General features: G+C 40.1%; 1 long non-coding RNA gene across 1 annotated transcript in view; it reads left to right on the forward strand.

Annotated features, from left to right (window-relative positions):
- Positions 1 to 10,117: 10,117 nt before the first annotated feature.
- LOC108517128 (uncharacterized) overlaps positions 10,118 to 20,220 on the forward strand; it is a 34,974-nt gene continuing 24,871 nt past the window's right edge. The window contains exon 1 of the long non-coding RNA XR_001882009.1: positions 10,118 to 10,215. This is a non-coding gene — a long non-coding RNA (uncharacterized LOC108517128). The remainder of the gene's footprint in view (positions 10,216 to 20,220) is intronic.

Here is a 20,220-nt window from a genome sequence, read left to right on the forward strand (position 1 = left end):
TAGAGCACTGAAATGTCTCTTAAGGCATCACAGTAACCCCAGCTACTAAAGAGAAGTCTGGCAGCCAGCATTTCTCTGCCTCTGGTTTTGTGCCAACATCTCAACTACCAACTCCCTTGACACCTCATAGCTTTTACTGCCTCATGGCTTCTGCTTACCACCATGTGTGTGTGTGCTGTTCAGTTTTAGTCTCTACTGTCTCTATTGCTGTAAGAGGGTTTTCCCATACCTTGACACCCTGAGCCCCAACCCAAAAACCTGAAATCATCTTCCCTGATAGCTCAAGGCAGAAAACTCCTCGGGAGAATCGTTATTGGTTTTGTTTGGGTTATTCACCTATCCCTGCTCTAATCACTGAGGCCAGGAGGCTGAGGATACATGTGTAGCTAGCAATTTGGGGATCCCATCTCAACCACATGTCATGGGGAGGAGTTCTCCACCAGCAACCTGTGGTGATCCACTAGCAACCTGTGATGATCCACTAGCAACTTCTGGCAACTTTTCTGAGCAGAAAAAAATTGTCATTGGCAGGCATTTTGGGCTTCATGGCTTGTCCCGAAGGTAACATTTTTCTAAATATAGGTAACTACGTTAACAACTTCAAGTTTTAACTTTCTCTGCTGGAAATTAAGTTTGTCAGAATGTTAGTTTTAAAATAAATCTTACATCTGTGGAACTTTCATAAGACTTTGTGCAGAAAGGAATAAAACAAAGACAAATTATTACATGCTATCTTTTTCTCTATCAAGAGTCTTTTAGAAAAACAACGATACCAGTTATGTTCCTTTGGTTGCAAGCAACAGAAATCAACACTGGCAAACCTAAGCAAAGTAGAATGTACTGGGAGAATATTGAAAAAGTCAGTCACTGGAACATCTGTGGTCTATGAAGCAGGAATCATAGAACTGACTGACTTTAAGCAGGAATAGCATATCAGAGCATACTTTGAGGATGAAAGAGCTCTGGATGTATACAGGTGGTAGAATTATAAAGAAAAGCAAGAAAATCATCCTCACAACAGTCAGGATAATGGTCACCTTAAGAGTGAAGGCAGAATTAGCTATATAATTTGTGGGACTCAGAACAAACTTAAAATGCAGGGCCACTTGCTCAAAAATTATAAAAAATTTCAAGAAGGCAGACGTTAAATCAAGCATGGGACCCTTCTGAGCATGAAACCCTGTATGATTGCAGGGTCCAAAACCCTTGAAGCTGTCCCTGAGGGAAGAAGATGGTTTTGACTGGTGAAGAGCATACAGAAGACTTTGGTGGATTCATAAACTGGACAATGCTGCTACATAGGCATTTGCTTTTGGTTATTTGCAAATCTTTCATGTCGCTTTTGCATTTTTCTTTGTGTTATATTTCACAATTAAACAAAACTAACTGTATCTTCTGTCCTTGTGTCAACCATACGACATTCAATATTCCAAGGAATCTGAGTGGCAAAGTTTAAGTCAAGTACCCTTGTCCTGGTTGTGCAGAGGATAATACTACTGCTAATAACAACAAAAATGAGAAGGCAAACAAGAACAGGATGAAGAAGAAGAACAAGTAGAAGAGCTAATACTATCAGTTGCCACATGTTTTATGTGTTATTTCTAAATTAACTCATCAAATATACTCATAACAACCGTATGAAACAGAAACTTTTCCCTTCAGCTTTTGAAGTGGGAAATGGGTAGTGTACTTCGATTTTTTGACTGCTAAGAGCTCTCGCCATGAGAGGAGACCATGCTCTAACAGGAAACAGGGCTTACTGGGATTGTGAGTAGCCACGAAATAACAAATGTCTACTACACAGAGGGTCAGAGGACTTCACTACAATCTTCCTTCTTTTTTTTTTTTTGGAGACAGTCTTGCTTTGTTGCCCAGGCTGGAGTACAGTGGCATGATTTCAGCTCACAGCAACCTCTGCCTCCTAGGTTCAAGTGATTCTCTTGCCTCAGCCTCCCGAGTAGCTGGGACTACAGGCATGCACCACCACACCCACCTAATTTCTGTATTTTTAAAATAGAGACAGAGTTTTGCCATGTTGGTCAGGCTGGTCTTGAACTCCTGACCTCAAGTGATCCACCCACTTCAGCTTCTGAAAGTGCTGGGATTACAGGCATGAGCCACCATGCCCAGCCTATTCCTTCTTATATGTAATAATCATTTGTTGATTTTCAAAGTTTAATGCCCTAAGCTAGGTAATATATAGGAGAGACAAAATTAAACAAGACAGTGACCTCCCAGGTACTATGTCACTTAAAAAAAAAAAAAAAAAAAAAAAAAAAAAAAATGTCACTTAAGAAAAAAAGGGAAAAAGAGGGACTATACCCCCTAAGGAAAGTTCACCTACAAAGAAACAATACATGAAGTGCTTAGTAACTGAAGAAGATGAGTCTAGGACATGTCCAGGGCCATCATGATCACATCACACATCACATTCTCAAGGTAGCTTCAGTCCCTGCAAAGATGGACTCAGAAAACTAAACTAACAGTAAGTCTGCCCTCAGATTTAACCTGGCCACAGCCGTCATCACTTATTTGCCAAACTGGAACAGCTGAGGAGCACGACTACACACAGACATTAGATTCACAGATATGCAAGGCTGCCAAATGGGGACTCATGAAGAGGCAGAAATCTGGAAATCCCATTAGCGACAGATGCAGCGCAGCATGCATGTCTGGGGAGGCACTGGCCCCAGCCCTTGGGGAAAGGCAGATCCATCTTAGACCATGACAGCCACTCCAAACCAATCTGAGGCCAGTGTGAGGGTGAGACGCGGTGCAAAGCAGGGGTGGATAAAGCCAGGCAGTTAGCAGCCATCTACTTGCCCCAGTAGGGCAAAGATTGCTTGGTTTCTGAGAGAAATGAGTTCAAGTCCTTGGAGGGCCTCTAATTTGATGTTTTGAATGGGAACCAAAATGGGCAAGTTTGAATCCTACCTCTACCACTTCACCTTGGGCGGGTTTCTTCACCTCTCTTTTTCTTCTCCACAAAATGGAAGTGACACATTCTAGGGTTGTTGCAATAATTAAATGGAAAAATACATATACATTGGCAATAGTAATTATTGTTAATTGTGTCCTATATAAAACGAAGAAGTTGAATGAAAGATTCTCTTTGTTTCTTTCTAATGCTAACATTCTACGATGATCTTAAAAGTACCCGAGATGAGATATCCCTGGTTCATTCCTTTTGTTCTTAACATCATCTGAACATTAATGATTTTGGATTTCTATAACAGAACTAGCTGTCTGATTGAAAGTATGACCTGTGTGTCTATTTTTACTTCTGCTTTTATGCCTTTTAAAATCTTTGATGATATCTGTGCACTAGCTCACGTAAAACACAACTGCTTTCATCTAACCACTTCAACATTTGTAATCAGTGTTGACTAGGGAGGGAAACTATTTCACTTGGCTATTTTCACTCAGTCCTACCTTTCACAGAGAGCTCATTCAGGAAGGAATGAATTGAGGCTGAAAGGGGCACATATAAATGTGAATATAGTCACATGACAGGAGAATTCTAGATTTAGAAGTTCAACGTGGGGATTACACTTGCTGAAAATAATCTTAATGTATATTTTAGTGGTAAATTGTTAACATTCTTTCCATATTTCCTGACCTCAGCTATTCCCTTTCCTCCGCTGTGGTTAAGGGTAAAATTCAGGAATGGATAACTTTCAGAGAACCAGGGAGACAGGATTTTGCCTGTGGTCAGGAAAAAAAAAAAAAAAAAAAAAAAAAAAAAAGAAAGAAAGAGAGAAATTTCATTTGCTTCGAAGCTGGTTTGTGAGAGGTCAGGGGTGGGGAACGCAGAGGGAGGAGGCCTCTCCAGGGGCCCAGCCGAGGCTCCAGCTCCCTTTTTGTTTTAATCTGGTTTGTGGTCCTGCTGGCCCAGAGAAAACATGGACTTGCACTAATGTAGCCCAGGAAAAATACTGGAAGGAAAAAAGCTTAGACACTTAGTATAAACTACAGAAAATAAAAGCAATAAACTGCACAAGCAAATGAGACTTTCCTGATGGAAGTACTGTGATTTCTCAAAGCCAATAAAAGAGTCCGCAAATACATCCTCAAAGAAACTTGATTGTTTATTGTGGTGTCACATTTATGACCCACATAAGTAGCAGTCAACTAATATCTTTATAAAACTCTGATTTATAGGTACTTTGATGGGCTTTTCTGCCTACTGGGACCCCAAATGTGACAGGACCACCTCCCTATTTGCATGAGGAATTCTTGTTGTTATTGAGGACTGTGGAAGTCCAGTAACCAAGATGGTTACTGTTGATGACAGTTTTACATATTCCAGTTTTCCAAGGGGCAAAAGTCACATGCATACGACTGAATTCTTGGTAGAAGCTCTTTCCATTTTCTTTATGGTGATAATGAGAGACAAAGAATTTCCTTAGGAAAAGATCTCTAATAAAATTATGAATAAATCACTTGGACTGATCCCAAATGGAGAAATCAATTTGATTTGTAGAAGCTAAGCCCTTTAGATTCTTCCGCAACATTTTGGTAAACTCATTTTTTAAACACAGCAGCAAACCACAAATTGGTCCTGTAAATCATGTAGATCACTAGATTTGGGAGACTAGAGGACTAGGAAAAAATGACGACAGTAATCCAGCAAATGTTTAATTTCTATCCCCACCCCCAAAAGGAACAACTACCCTTTCAGAGCCAAGTCCTGACTTCAGGGCTGCCCACAGTCTTCCTCTCTGAAAGCCCTGTAGAAAATTAGAGGGGCGGAAGGCAATCATTTAAAATAGATCACATTCAGTTTTATTAAAAAACCAAAACAGCTGGGGTATTGATTTGCAAGCTCTGTAATGCCATTGGTATGCCCGACCTGGCCAAGATATTAAAAAGATATTTAAGGAAATGTCAGTAAGTGTCTCAGGCACAAGCTTTGGCATATTCAGCTAGCATTGTGGTGCTGTGGGTAATTCGTCTTCCTTTATGTTTTGCTATGCAGCACAGAGGGGAGGGGGACATTTACAAAATGATTTACTGTGACACATCCATTATAATGAAAGTATGTGCCGCTTGCCAGCACTCCTGGCCCCTCGTCTCCCTCCCAGATGCTCGGCCATATGTCCCATGCTTGGCGTGAGCGATGGTTGTGTTGGTAGAGAAGGATCTCGGTGTTTTTAACAGAAATCCCAGAAAGCTCTGAGGTTGCAGGCTCAGGTAAGAAAAGCAGCAGGAAAGGGCCCGTCGTTTGGGACTAAGTATTTTTAAAGATGCTTCAGTGGTATAACCACAGGATGAAGTGAGATTTACTGTCTCCTCAAGGTCAGGAGGACTGCTGAGAGAGGAGCTCAAGCTTTACTTGGGGAGCTTTCCACCGTTGCTGGCCTCCCAGCTCAAGTTCTCTTTCCTTCCTCACCCCTCCCCAAGATAGCTGGCTGCTCTCTGCTCTATCTTCTGACAGCAGCCCATTCCTCAGTTACCAGGACCTTGCATCCACATTCGAGAGGCACACATTACTGCCCTTCGTGAAAGCAGATGCTACTTTGACCATGTGGATCTCCTGGCTCCCTAATTATTGCAACCCTAGCTTAATTGCCTCTGCTCCTGGAATAAAATCAGCACTTATTGAACACCTACGTATGGAAGACATCATGCTAGGCCCTGTGAAAGAAAGAAAGAAATTTGGTATACAGTTGGTTTTGCCTTGAAAAGTTTACCATCTAGTTGTGAATTAGTACTCCCATCTATGTCCCGGCAAACCCTGGGCAAGCTTCTTAACCTCTTTGCGCCTTGATTTCTCCATCTGTAAAAGAGAGAACAATAGTATACAGGACTGATGTAAATAAATTAATATGTATAAAATGCTTAAACTAGTACATGACACATAATAATCACTCAGTAAATGTTAGCTAAATTTGGCCCCTAGTTGGAGGAAAAAAAGAGGAATAAAATTATATTTATATGCTGTACCTTGTAATAAAATTTTATATATGTTCACTGAATTCTCATGATACCATGTAAGGTAGATATTACTGTTACTCTTTAATTTTTAGTAAATTGAGTCTCTGCTAGGTTAATACTTTATCCAGGTGTTCAATGTTGACAACGCTTACAGTCAAGGCCAAAACTACTTAGTGCCAAAGCCCATGATTTTGAAAAGACAAATAATTTAAAATTTAAATAACGTTTACAAGACACTAGAGGTTGTCTAGCAAAGGTCAGTCTCTGATTGGTTTCCCAATAAATTGCATGAGAAGACATTGCCTAAGAGTTCACTTTGATATGGAGCTGGCAACCACAGGGAGCTCTTCCCACCACTAGACCTGAATGAAGCATCGAGGAGCCATTCTTGGAAGCCAGGGAGGGGAGTGGAATGGAAAAGGCTGCCTGGCAGGAGTTGTATCTCTAGGTGGAGGGACACAGCCAACCTGCCGGAACCAGCAGAGAAGGGGCCAGGAACATACTCTGATCTTACCTCCTCCTTCCTCTCTGCTGCCAGTACCCTTGGGTAAGCAAGTCCTTTGCTGCTGTCTAAATAGGTCATCCTCCCTGGGCGGAGAACAGGATGCAGAAGAGTAGAGAGAGGACCTGGGGGTGCCAATGTAAGATATCCAACACAGGAAGTTTGTTATAAGATTAGATAACTTACATGGCACTGTGTCTGCTACACAGAAGATACTGATCACCTGATGGTTACTATTATTTCTTATTATTTGTCCTGCTTTGGTTGGCTTGGTATTTTATGTGTCCAGCTCAGATCCTCTGGCCTCACCACAAACAAGAGTTTTCTAATCCCTGTAGTAGCATGAGAAGTGACTCACTAAAAAGTCAATTAAGTTTCTTGCTTACAATCTTTTGCCTCTATTTTTTTTAAAGAGAGCTTGAAAATGGGGTTGGGGGTGGGGAACTTGGAAATCATTTTTTTAAACACAAGCTTTGTGATTTGTCTTATTGGAAGTTCTTAGCAGAGGAAAGGGGCCTGTTTGTTTAGATTGCTATGCAACAGGAGGCATTGAGTAAATGGTTTCCCAGTTTTTATTATTTTAAACTTCACCCAGGAGAAAATTGATCCAAGTTTAAGAAAGAGAGGAGGAATGGAATATAGACTCTAATGTTTCCAAAATTCTAAATGGCACTGCAAATAATAGAACCCTAAAACAAACATTCCCAAACAGAAAATTACCTTTGTATTTCTCACTTTCAAGGTAAAATCCGTAGAAAATATGTCTTCATCTATTCAAACAGATTTTTTCCAGCTAATTTATACATTACATGCTAAATAATGACTGAAAGTTGGAAGTTTATCACTTTCTACCAAATATAAGCAAAAGATTAAGTTGCTGTAGAATAATTACTTTTATCTCCGTTTTCGCCCACAACATGCAGAAAGCACAACTAGGCAGAAGCCATCATTGACCAAGAGGAAAGAGGGGCGGATGCCTCCTAAAATTCTTTCCCTATCTCAAACTCAGTCACTAGTTTTTACAAAAGCTTCAGATTCCCCCATCAAGCTATTTTTTATTAGGTCAAGAGCTTTGGGGTTGATATTCATGTTGGTGCTGGCTCTATCAGGCTGGCAGGCTTAAGGCAGTTTCTGAATTTCCTGTTCAAGTTAGAGGGGAAAACGCACATGCGTCAAGTGCCCTGAACTTGGTGAAATTAGACATCTGGAAGCCAATGGTGGGGAAAGAGAGCAAAGGTTACAAGAAAAATAACACTCAGTAGCAACCAGCAAAACAAACTTTTGTCTGGAGCAACAAGAAGGCACAGCAAACACATCAGCCCATGTGGCACCAGCTCATCTTTTTAAAAACAGTGTCTTAGTGCTTTTCCTAACGTCAGTAGTTCCAAAAACATAAAGAAGTAAATAAAAATAATTAAAATACCTCTACCCAATAATTAAAATGCCGCTACCCTAACACTGTGATATATTTCCTTCTAGTTTTTTACACATACCTATTCTATAGGTATATGTTTATTAGTAAGATTGCAAAGAAATATGAAGAATATTTTAAAACTAAAAAACAGAATTATTTTATACTTGCAGTTTTATGTGTTGTATTTTAAGTCTACATTATTTTTATACATTTCTTCATATCATTACATATTGTCAGAATGGCTATTTTTTAAATTAGCTACGTAATAATTCATCCTACAGATGTAGCATAATTTGACCAAGCTCTCGTTGTTGGCATTCATGCTGTTTCCAACTTTTTTAGTGTTATGCATAATATTTTGAAGAATATCCTTGTAATTCTGCCTACAGAATAAATTCCTAGAAGTGAAATGACTGGATGAAAAGCACTCACTTAAAACATAAAGCCCAATCTGTCATCTAGAAAAGTTATGTCAAGCCTTGGTCTTGTGAGTAGTTTAGGAAAATATCTATTTTATTACACCCTATCGATCCTGAGAATTGCCATCTTTAAAACTCTTGGACTATTTGAGAGGTGGAAATGGTGCCTTAATATTTAAAATGTTTATTTTTCTTACTTAATAGTAGTCTGAACATGTATTGACCAGGCCAAATCAGTTTTTGTCATCTTTGAAAACACTGACTTCCTTTTGACTAGACTTTAAAGTGCCAGTTCCCCCAGAAAAGTCAACTTCCATGGACGTGTGAACACAGCCCTCTTAATAGAAATATTACCAACTCCATATCAGCCTTAATTTTAATAATAACGCCAAACAATGGATTCTTTTCTGTCACGTTTTGCAATATAATCATGTCAGCTTTCAAAGGCTGGCACACCCTGGAATTACAAACACAGTCTGTGGCAAGAGATATTGGCAGCTCTCCAACCCAGAATGACAAGCAAGCATCCCTGTCATTCTGAGCCCACAGGATGATGGTGCAGGGACAGGGGACCTAGTAATATGGGTATCCATTGGCAACCTGACACTCGTTGACCCCTCACATGTCAAGAGTTCCTAACTTTCATGCCATGGATCCCTCTGACAGGTGAAGTCTACAGATCCCTTCTCAGAATAATGCCTTTAACTGCTTAAAATAAATACATACATATAATTATAAAAGAATCAAATTATATTGAAATATTGTTATCAAAACATTTATGAAAATCTGTGGCATAGTAATATAGGTGCTTATTAAACATTATTTAACAAAATCTAGCAGCAGATCTAAAAACTACCATCATAGCAAAGTGATAAAAAAGGTAAAGATATGTCAAGATGCCTGCAACAGCTAATATAATGTGAAACTGTTTATTTCTATTAGTGACAAAGTCCAAGGACTGCAAATACTGTTGTGGTTTTTTGCCTACATTCATAATGAAGGTAATAACGCATTTCAGTGAGAGTTCAGTAAAAGATGTAATTTTTTTTTTTTCCTGTCCTGGAATGCCTGAGTTCTCTCCATGGACCCTAGGTTAATAACCCGTGGTCACATGAAGTGTTCTGAAAGTAGAAAGTTATGTAAATGCATTTATCTTCACCTCCTCCCATTACTAAGAAATGTTACATTTTCTCTGGGCCCTATTTTTTTTCTTTGCTCTAATTACTACCATTCTGGGAAGCTGTTGGAACAGTGCAGTAGGGTTGGCTACAGTGGAAGAGCTTAGTCAAAGGGTTGAAGTCACTATGTTAAAAATACCTTACTTGATGAAGTTGCAGACCTGTGCTCTCTGATCACGTGTCACACGTAGCACCATTACGCCACACTGTGATTTAACCTATGCCTGAGAGTCAGAAGCTCAGAGTTCTAGCAACAGCTTTGTCACTAAGCAGCTGTGTGACTGTGAAAAGGCCCCTTGACATTCCTGAGCCTTAGATTTTCATAATTCAAAACAAACAAAAAAAAAATTTGGAAAAGACAATCTCCCCTTTCAAGCTCTCACAATATTTGACTTTAAAACTTTTTGACTCCATTGTATTTTGATGATGAGTGTATCCTTCTAGAAGAGTCATTTAGCATCCAGAAGAGATAGACTTACCTGTTTTCTAAAATAAAGTTTCAATCCCCTTCTTTGTCCCTGCCAGTCCCTCTTTTCCATTTTTCCCTCATACTCTTTGTATGACAAACATGTTCTTTTCCTTAAAGCAACAGAACCTGAATTCTTCTGTTGGTTCTAAAGTAGAACTTAAAGTTTCTCTGGATCTTCTGTTTGTCACACGACTTCTCCAGTCAAGTCTGAATGCCCAGGCCAGCCAGTGTCAATTTCAGTTTGGTTCCAATGTTCCCAGACCTCCGCTCATAGAGCATTCTTCCTTCCTCATTAGGTAAGCTTTCCTAGGTCTTAGGCAGGAATTTCTCAACTTTCTATGTGTCGCTTCACTGAACAAGGTAAAGCATTCTGTTCTCCTACCCATATAGAGTTCACAGAGTAAATATTTCTCAGTGCTTTTCCTTCCTAATCACGCAACATTTTTAAACACTTGGCATTGTGCTCTGTTCAAGTGGTCGAGCCCAGATTCAGGGAGAGCCCTGAGTTTTTTATGTCAGAGTGAACAGGAGTGCTGGTTGAATGAGACGGCCTGGCAGGGACACCATAGGCCTGTTGGGCCCTAAGAATACTTACAAGGCTGAAGAGAAAGACACAGAGGCAGCCTGCTCTTGGCAAGCCCGGGCAGGGTTCCCTTTGATGTGAAGTCTTGCTTGATATTGCTTTGTGTGTCTGCATTTGTCCTTGGCAGGCGGAAGGCAGTTCCTTTCCAACAATGAGGTGCCCTTGTGTATTGCTGCCATCCACCAAAACAGTGATGCATGGAAGCAGCTCCCAGGGTGATGAGGTAGGCAGAGTGAGGTTGAGGCTGGTGAAGGGGATGGGGAGGACACTCGAGGAGAACCCAAGTGCCAAGGTGAAGATGTTAGCAAAGAAGCTGTGACAGGCCTGAAACTCTGCACCAGGGCTCTCAAAACATGTCACTGATTTCACCTTGAAGTAGGAACAATTTGAGAGGGATACAGAGTAATTAGAAGCAAAATGTTGTAAGTGATTTCTTTTGATTGAAATACAAAGAGGTTTAGAAATGCTGACTGCAATTGCCTCAAGTAAGTCTGGGTCAAATACTAGCCTGTGAATGTTAATCATTACAATTGGGTCTGTGGACATCATTAGTACTGTTCTCTAAGTATTTCCAGTTCCCCTTCCTTTCAAACACAAGGTAGATTGTAATTCCTGGTCTCTTTGGACAGAACCATGTGACTAGTTCTAGCCAATGAGCAGAAGTGATGTGGGTTTCTTCCTGGCTGGAATAGTGAATTATTGATGCAAGATGCTCCAGAACTCTTCCTCTCTGGAATGAAGGTCACTGGTATGGGGACTCTATTATGTCAAAGTCCTCCTGCCAACCCACAAGGGCCAAGTAACATAAGCAAGAAATCAACATTTTGGTTTAAAGCCACTGAGATTTGACTGTTGTTCATTACAGCAGCATAGCCTAGATTATTGTTAACTGCTACAGGCCCCAAAGACTCCTTTCCTTGTCCAATTGCACTAGCAGAGATTAGATAGTGAAATGATCCTTGACTTCCTTGAGAAAGCACCCCTGCCTTATTTAAGCAAGGAGCTCTCACAGCCAGGGAATTTCTCCTAGGGAGTAGCATTGGAAGTCAACTGTCTATGGTTGTATCTCAAAACCTCAAGCTTTGGGAAACCCAAGATGTTGCAGAAAAGAGCCATAATAGGTCCCAAGAAAGAAGCAAGAAGATGCTCGTTGAGTCTTGCTTAGCCTAAAAGAAGCCATGAGAGAAATTCACCAACAGACTGCATTAAGTGTCTATTTGCATATATTTCTGTGGTCAGAGGTTGTAGTCCCTAAGCAGCTTTTAATGTAAGAGTGGATTGGGAGGCCAAGGGGGGCAGATCACGAGGTCAGGAGATTGAGACCATCTTGGCTAACATGGTGAAACCCCGTCTCTACTAAAACTACAAAAAGTTAGCCGGGCGTGGTGACAGGCGCCTGTAGTCCTAACTACTTGGGAGGCTGAGGCAGGAGAATGGTGTGAACCTGGGAGGTGGAGCTTGCAGTGAGCCGTGATGGTGCCACTGCACTCTAGCCTGGGTGACGGAATGTGACTCCGTCTCAAAAAAAAAAAAAATAGTGGAAAAAGTGAAAAAAGAAGAATGTGGTTAAACTCAGCCTCTAAAGGACCTAGAAATAATACTGGCTAAAAATCAGAAGAAACCAGGTTTGTACTGAACAGAAAATAATTTGCAGCCCTGGAAATGCACAGAAGAAGTGACATTGATTGGCGCTTCCTGTGAGGAGCACGAGAGCTGCAGTTTATCCAGAAATGTTGTTTGAAAGAACAGCTTGACATTTAGAGGGACAGATAGAATGGTGGGTCAGAGGAAGGACAGGCAATAGAGCCTGCAGCCCTTCTTGGAAAAGGACTCAGATACAGGTCAAGGTGGCTTTACAAATGGCTTTTTTTTCTTTTTTTTTTTTTGAGACACAGTCTCACTTTGTCACCCAGGCTGGAATGCAGTGGCATAATCTCACCTCACTGCAGCCCCACCTCCCAGGTTTAAGCAATTCTCATGCCTCAGCCTCCCCAGTAGCTGGGATTACAAGTGGGCGTCACCACACCTAGCTAATTCTTGTATTTTTAGTAGAGATGGGGTTTCACCATGTTGGCCAGGCTGGTCTCGAACTCCTCACCTCAAGTGATCTGCCTGCCTTGGCCTCCCAAAGTGCTGAGATTACAGGTGTGAGCCACCGTGCCTGGACAGATCAAACTTCTATAATGACCATTTGTAGGCTGGGCATGGTGACTAACACCTGTTATCCCAGGTCTTTGGGAGGCCGAGATGGCTGGATCACTTGAGGCCAGGAGTTCAAGACTAGCCTAGCCAACATGGTGAAACCCCATCTCTACTAAAAAATACAAACAATTAACCGAGTGTGGTGGCAGGCACCTGTAATCCCAGCTATTCAGGAGGCTGAGGCAGGAGAACCGCTTGAATCCGGGAGGCAGGGGTTGCAGTGAGCCAAGATCGCTCCATTGTACTCCAGCCTAGGCAACAAGGGTGAAACTCTGTCTCAAAAAAAAAAAAAAAAAAAAAAAAAAAAAAGAAGTTTGGTCTGAGGGACTCATTGGGGTGTTACATTTTCAGATAAGTTGAGAAGAGAAAAGTCAGGTGGCCTAGGGTGGTCTGATAGAGAAAGAATTTTTAAAATAATAATGCTGGCCGGATATGGTGGCTCACACCTGTAATCCCAACACTTTGGGAGGCTGAAGCAGGAGGATCATTTGAGACCAGAAGTTGTAGATCAGACTGGGTAACACAGTGAGAGTCCGTCTCTGAAAAAGTAATAATCATAAATGAGCCAGGTATGGTGGAGCACATCTGTAGTCCTAGCTGCTTGGAAGGCTGAGGCAAGTGAATTGCTTGAGCCCAGGATTTCAAGGCTGCCGTGAGCTATGATCACACCACTGTACTCCAGCCTGGACAACAGAGCAAGACCTCATCTCTAAAAATAAAAATAAAAAATAAAAGTAATCTGAATAGAAGTAGTCTGGGCAAAATGCTTCAGGAAAGGGCAACAGGCCAAAGTGACAAAATATGGTATCAGCAGAAGCATTAAGATTAGTACCTGGAATGATGGTGGCTTTGGGACCTGAGATGCCAAGAAAGAAAACTGCACGCTTCTGTATGAAGGAGGACTGGCTAGTTACAGTTATGTGAGTGAGAGTGCTAACCGTCCTCCAATACCCATGTGCACATTCTTCTTCCAGGGAAACCCCCAGCTTTCCCCTAAGTATACAGCTGCTCAGAATAAAGATTGCATTTCTCAGTTTTCTCTTCAAATAGGTATGACCACAGGGAACAAAGGGACATAGCAAAATTTCACATGTGACTTCCTTAAAAAGAGGGGATATGTTCTTACTTTTCTTTCTCCTGGTTGGGATGTAGTATGAGAGACTAAGCTAGAGCAGTCATCTTGATTAAAGAAGTGTAAGAGTGTGTCAAGAATAGCAGAACTGGCCGGGCGCGGTGGCTCAAGCCTGTAATCCCAGCACTTTGGGAGTCCGAGACGGGCGGATCACGAGGTCAGGAGATCGAGACCATCCTGGCTAACATGGTGAAACCCCGTCTCTACTAAAAAATACAAAAAACTAGCCAGGCAAGGTGGCAGGCGCCTGTAGTCCCAGCTACTCCGGAGGCTGAGGCAGGAGAATGGCATAAACCCGGGAGGCGGAGCTTGCGATGAGCTGAGATCCGGCCACTGCACTCCAGCCCGGGCGACAGAGCGAGACTCCGTCTCCAAAAAAACCAACCAAACAAAAAAAAAAAGAATAGCAGAAATAAAAGAGAGAAGGAGTCTGGATTCCCGATGGCCTTAGAGCTACTATCCCTGGACTACTTACTCCTGAACTTTTTAATGTGAGAAACAAAGAATGAAATGTCTACTTAAAATTTTTTTTTTTTTTTTGAGACAAGATCTCGCTTTGTTGCCCAGGCTGGAGTGCAGTGGCACAATCATGGCTCACTGCAGCCCCGGCCTCCCAGGCTTAGATAATCCTCCCACCTCAGCCTTCCCAGTAGCTGGAGCTACAGGCACACGCCACCATGTCTGGCTAATTTTTGTGGGGTTTGTTTGTTTGTTTGTTGTAGAGACAGAGTTTTGCAATGTTGCTCGTTCTGGGAAATGTCTACTTAAGTTGCTTGCATGTTGGGTTTTCTGTCTCTTACAGCTTAACCTCATCTTTACTGATTCAAGAAGTTATCTCCCACTAGTAAAATTACAGATGCTTTTTATTTCCTTCTTTATAATTTTCTGTTTATTTCCTAAGTTTTCTACGATGAATATATATATACACACACATTATATATATATGCGTATATATATAATGTGTGTGTATATATATACATGTGTGTGTGTATATATATTTGTAAATTGGCAAAAAAATATGTTTCTTGTTTAGGTAAGTAAGGGAGAGGCTGGAGGACAAGGGCCTGCATTGACACAGACTGAAAAGCACTTTGACGCCCTCTGTAGTATAAAAGAGCCTTGGACTTGAAGTATTTTTCTTCAGTCCCACATTGACTTGCCTTTGAATGACTTTTACCCTCTGCCATTCAAATTTCCTCATCTTTTGTTCCTGTAAAGATTTGGTGCAGGAAATAGAAAAGGGTTTAGGTATCTCGAGTAGAAAGGAATTTAATACAGGGAATGGGGTGCCACAAAATCGTTGGAAGAGCTGTAGAAATGCATGTGAAGAGGTCCTGTTAGACAGATCATGCTGATGCTAGGTTATAAGGTTATAACACTGAAGCTATGAACCAGAGGTCAGGAAATCATTGTCAACACACAGAGGTCAAGAAACTGCTGCCAATTTCACAGTTGCTTCACATTCATGAAGCTGGTCACTGTAGAGTGATTGTGAAGACTGTCCACTACAAAATGCATTTCTGCCAGGGCTTACCACTACCATAGAAATAAAAATGGGCTCCACCAGCATTTCACTTTCCAAATCTCATGGGAGGGATCTTATTTCTTGGACTTCACCTCAGACCCTGGCAGCAAGGGAGCCTGAGAAATGTAGTTGTCAGCCTTCCAGCCCCTATGACACAAGAGTGTGCAGAAGGGGGTGGATGTGAACAGTGAGTGTCAAAAGAGCATGTCTGGCTTATCTCTAAGCTGTCAGACATTCTCAATACCTTGTTTGATGGCTCTCCTGCTTATGTATTTTTCTATAGCCAATTAAAAACTATTGTTGTACAGTTATTATGTGCTAACACTGTGTTAGGCACTTCAGAGTGTACAGAATGATAGCATGGTTTGCTTCACTTGACACCTCATCCACTCAAAAAACTTATGTTTAATGTCTATCAGGTACTCAAAAAACCATCAATAGCTCCTCATTATCTATCAAAGTCCAAGGGCCTTAATTTAAACATAACAGACTCTCCATGTTTTCCTGACATCAACTCATGTTTTAAACCTTATCTCTCATTTCTCTGTTTACTGAGATCTTGTAGACCAGGAAAACTGGATGATTTTCCATTATTTATACATGAGCCTCTCTTTTCTGCCATCAGCACTTTAGTTACCATGTTTTTCTTCCCCAGAATGTCCTTCTTTCCATCTCCCTATGGTAAAGTACTGCTGGCCTCTTAGTGCCCAGTTCAGATGTCACCTCCGCTGTGAAGCCTTTCCTGACACAGGACAGCTGGAGATACTCTTTTCTTCCCAGAATCCTGGGAACTTGTTTTAATCTCCTGTGTGAGATTTAGAACAGTCTATCCTCTATTACAGGTTTTTTTTTTTTTTTTTTTTTTTTTTTTTTTTTTTTTTTTTTTTTTTTTTGTATAAACATTATTTCTTCCAAAGTAGACCATGGTCCACAGAGGAAAGGAAATTATTTCTTATTTATTTTTGATCCCCCACATAGTGCCATCGTGCTTATTGAACGAACAGATGTAAAAGCAGAGGACAGGCTTTGCTCTCAAATAATTTATAATCTTATAGCAAAAATATAAAAAGCACCAATCACTCTCTGCGTAATATCTAAAATTCTTTGTCCAGAATTTTACACTTCACAGATAGCTGACATTCCAGTCCTTAATTCTTTAATTTTCTGTGAGAATAAATAAGCTTTTTTGTTATTGCCACATGTCAATGGATATTTCATTTCCTGTTATTCTTGCAATTAAGTGTGTAATTTGTGTCATGTAATTTTCCATTTGTTACTAAACCACCAATAAGATGAAAATGTCTCCTTATGTCTATAGCAATAAAAACAATTCGCAAATTGTGTTTCTGTGTTTCTAATGTAAACCAACAATTAGTGCAAAAGATGTAGCTTGAGTATAAATGATGAAGAACATATTCACAGATACATTTAAAAATTTCACATAGGGAAACTCCATTCACCAACTCTCTTCATTTATGAACACCTCCAACTATAAAGCAAGTTATAAACCTTAGTTCTTTGTAATCAAGCAAATACCTTAAACATAGACTTGGACATAAAAGCATTATAATGAAATTGTACCTTTTTCTTCCAAACGTAGAATTACCCTTTATTAAAACAACAGTGTTTATAAATGTTCTGGTTTCCTTTCTCAGATATGTTTTCTATGCTCCTCCAGTTCAGCTAGTTCATAGGTTCATCAAGGGAAGGCACATATGTTTCTTCCCTTGAGCTTTTAACTTCTAGTGTCTAGTCCATTACACCAAGTATTCTGGTCTTCAAGCAGTGAGAGTTTAAGTAATGCTTGATATTAGGTTGGTGCCAAAGTAATTGTGGTTTTTTTGGCCAATATTTTGATGTCAAATAATTAGTACTGAAAATAGAATGAAATAAGTTGTCATTGATTTCTTTGTTCAAAGTTGTCCCTCCAAATATTACCTAAGCAACTACTATTCACTGTTCAATAAAATGATATTTTTTCCAAACATTTCTAAATTGAGACCCAAGTCTGTTATATAAAAGATAACATGATCAGGGGCTACAAAATGAGTAGGCTGATAGCCAGCAAACTACATAAATATGGGCTGTACATACTATCATAGAGATAGAGACAAACTCTAAGGGAAGAGAGTGGAAAGAATAATTACTTCTTCTTGGTGCTCACCTCCACCAGTCTAACCACCAGTGATTGTTTGTCTAACAGGCACATGTCTTGGTTATGCTTCTGAATTTTTATAAGCAGCACTTAACCCTACTTTCTCCCTGGTTGGTTGTCAAAGCATATGTATCTGTCCTTATCAACAACGCAGGCTTTTGTGCTCCAGGTAGGATTGTGTTAGAGATTACAGACTTTAACTCCCTGTGGACCCATTCTTATTCAATGTCCAGCTGTGATAAATAATATTTATGGAAGGGTGGTTCAAGGGCATTGGTGTTCATACATGACTCTAGATAAGCTAAATGTTACTGTTGGATTAAACTAGATCATAACAAGGCTTTGTACTTGAATACATTGTTTTGATTTCCTGTAGACCTGCCTTGTCCCAATTTGTGCCTTGGTCTAAGCCATCAGCCTACAGAAAGAACCATGAAACTCCATGGTACATGATAGAACTCACTGCTATATTTACTGTATAGGTTGACATTAGGGCATGGTGTAATATATCACACAGGATCTTCATTTGATGATACCCAGGAATAAAGTTGCTCAATATCAGGAAAAACTGTTCATATCCTTTGTAAAAGATACTAATCCAATGCCATCCCCAAGACCCTCCTTTGCCCTCCTTGCTCTAAAAAAGCCAAAATGGCAGATACTAATTTAGCAGTCTCTCTTGTAGCCAGGGATGTTCATATGATCCAGTTCTGGCCATGAAACATAAAAGAAAGTCTACAAGGGGGCTTTTAGGGTGGCAATTGCTTCCTGATGAAAGCTACAGATGGACAAGACCTCTATAGTCTTCTCCCTGCCTTGCTCATGGATATGATGCCACAGGTTAGCAGTTCACTTGAGACAATGAAGCTACAAGTATGACAGAGACCAACAGCCTAAGGATAGCAGAGATGACAGATATGAAAACCCACATCATTGATAATATGACTGAACAACTGCCTACCTCTGGGCTTCTTGTGATATTAGAAAAAATCCTAACAATGCCTGTAAGCCACTCCTAGTTAGGTGTTCTGTAATTGCAACCTAATGTATCCTAACCAATAATCTAACAACCAGATTAGTTTTTATTTTATGGATTGTTATTAGTCTTGCAATTAAGCCTACTTCATTTTAACTTTAGCCACCAGAAAGTTACAAAATTGTAACCTATGTCTACCACGACACTGTAAGTTCTGCTAGTTCAACTTTCTCAATCCTAAACATGCTTTGATGTTTATTTTCCTAAAATATTTGTTATTTTTTTTGTATTATATGTACTTTTATAAGCTAAAATTTTTCCAGAGCATGGCAAGGCATAAATAAACATATAAACAAACCCCCAAAATTTAACTCCACTGGAGGATGGAGAAACTAGTTGGTTTATTAAAGTTTCACAGGAGGATGGCATCTGGGTCCCACTCTTTAGTTCAATTCATGAATTCCAATCATTCCTAAGGTTTTAACTGAAGTGAATTTGTATGTAGTTTAAACAGTGGCCTATTAAAAATTATGCATCTATTAAATTCAGCACTTACTATAGGATCTTAAACTAGGGGGCCCATAATTGAACTTGAGGAAATCTATAAACTCCATGACATAAGCAAAATTTTTATTTTACACACAAATGTATATTTTCCTGGGTGAAGCTCTGAGGCTTTCATCAGATTCACAAAGAAGTCTATTATCCCAAAAAAGTTATGACCTACTAGGCTAAGTTACATTTGCCTTTTTTGAGTCCCTCTTCCCCAAATCACCATTTTATTCATCTGGGTTTTTGCTTTCTGTCAAGACCCTAAGGTCTATCAGAAGGCTGATGCCTCATCATTCTGAGAGTGCACACTCAATAAATGTTAGTTGACTTGTATGGATATTTAATTATTTACACTGCATTTGGTGTCTTTTGGAATAGCAGTGTATGGTTGATCATTCTAAAGGCTCTGAATCCTCAGCTGCATCCCAGTGGGCTTAGCGTGTTGTAAACACACAAATCAAAGTAGTGTGCGGGAGGAGAAAAATCATTCCTTTCAAGGATAATGCATTTTTCATGAGAAACAGGTCATTACAGAATCATTGCACCCATGCCTGCTCTCATTCTACCTTTTCATCTCTTCTCTCTTTTCAAATTATCTCACCTCCTCCTCCTTCCCTCACTGTTTTCCCCTTCTACTTTATTATCCTGCATTTTATTATTTTACTATCTCCTTCTTTAGTGTATTTTAATGACTTCTACATAATATATGTCTTTGAACTAGTTTCCTGTCTTTGAACTACCTGACTCTCTGTTCCCTTTTTCCTCATGTGGCACCTGTCTCTTCTTCAGCTGCTGTACATGATACTGTCATGCTCCAAGTTGATCCATTGCATATTTTCACAAATTTGAAATTCCCGACACATAAAAAGACAGTATTCATACCCTGTTTTACCATGATATTTTGATTCTCCCTGAAGATTTAACCTTACTGCCATTTTAATCTTTTTCCTATTCCCTTTCACATCTGTGAATACCCAACAATTTACTTGTACCAATTTTCTAGTTATGCAAGTTCTGTGGAAATTTCCACCCAGTTGATATATGTGAAGTGATCGATTCATCACATTTCATAGTTCAACTTTCTCTCCCTGGTTAAAATTAAAAGTGGGTTTAAGTAAGCCAAAGATTTTGAAGATTTCTGTCGTGAGAGGGATGACTCTATGGGTGGGAGGAAAG

The sequence above is a fragment of the Rhinopithecus bieti genome, unplaced genomic scaffold (assembly GCF_001698545.2).
Source record: "Rhinopithecus bieti isolate Rb0 unplaced genomic scaffold, ASM169854v2 scaffold_36840, whole genome shotgun sequence".
Classification (NCBI taxonomy): Eukaryota; Metazoa; Chordata; class Mammalia; order Primates; family Cercopithecidae; genus Rhinopithecus; species Rhinopithecus bieti.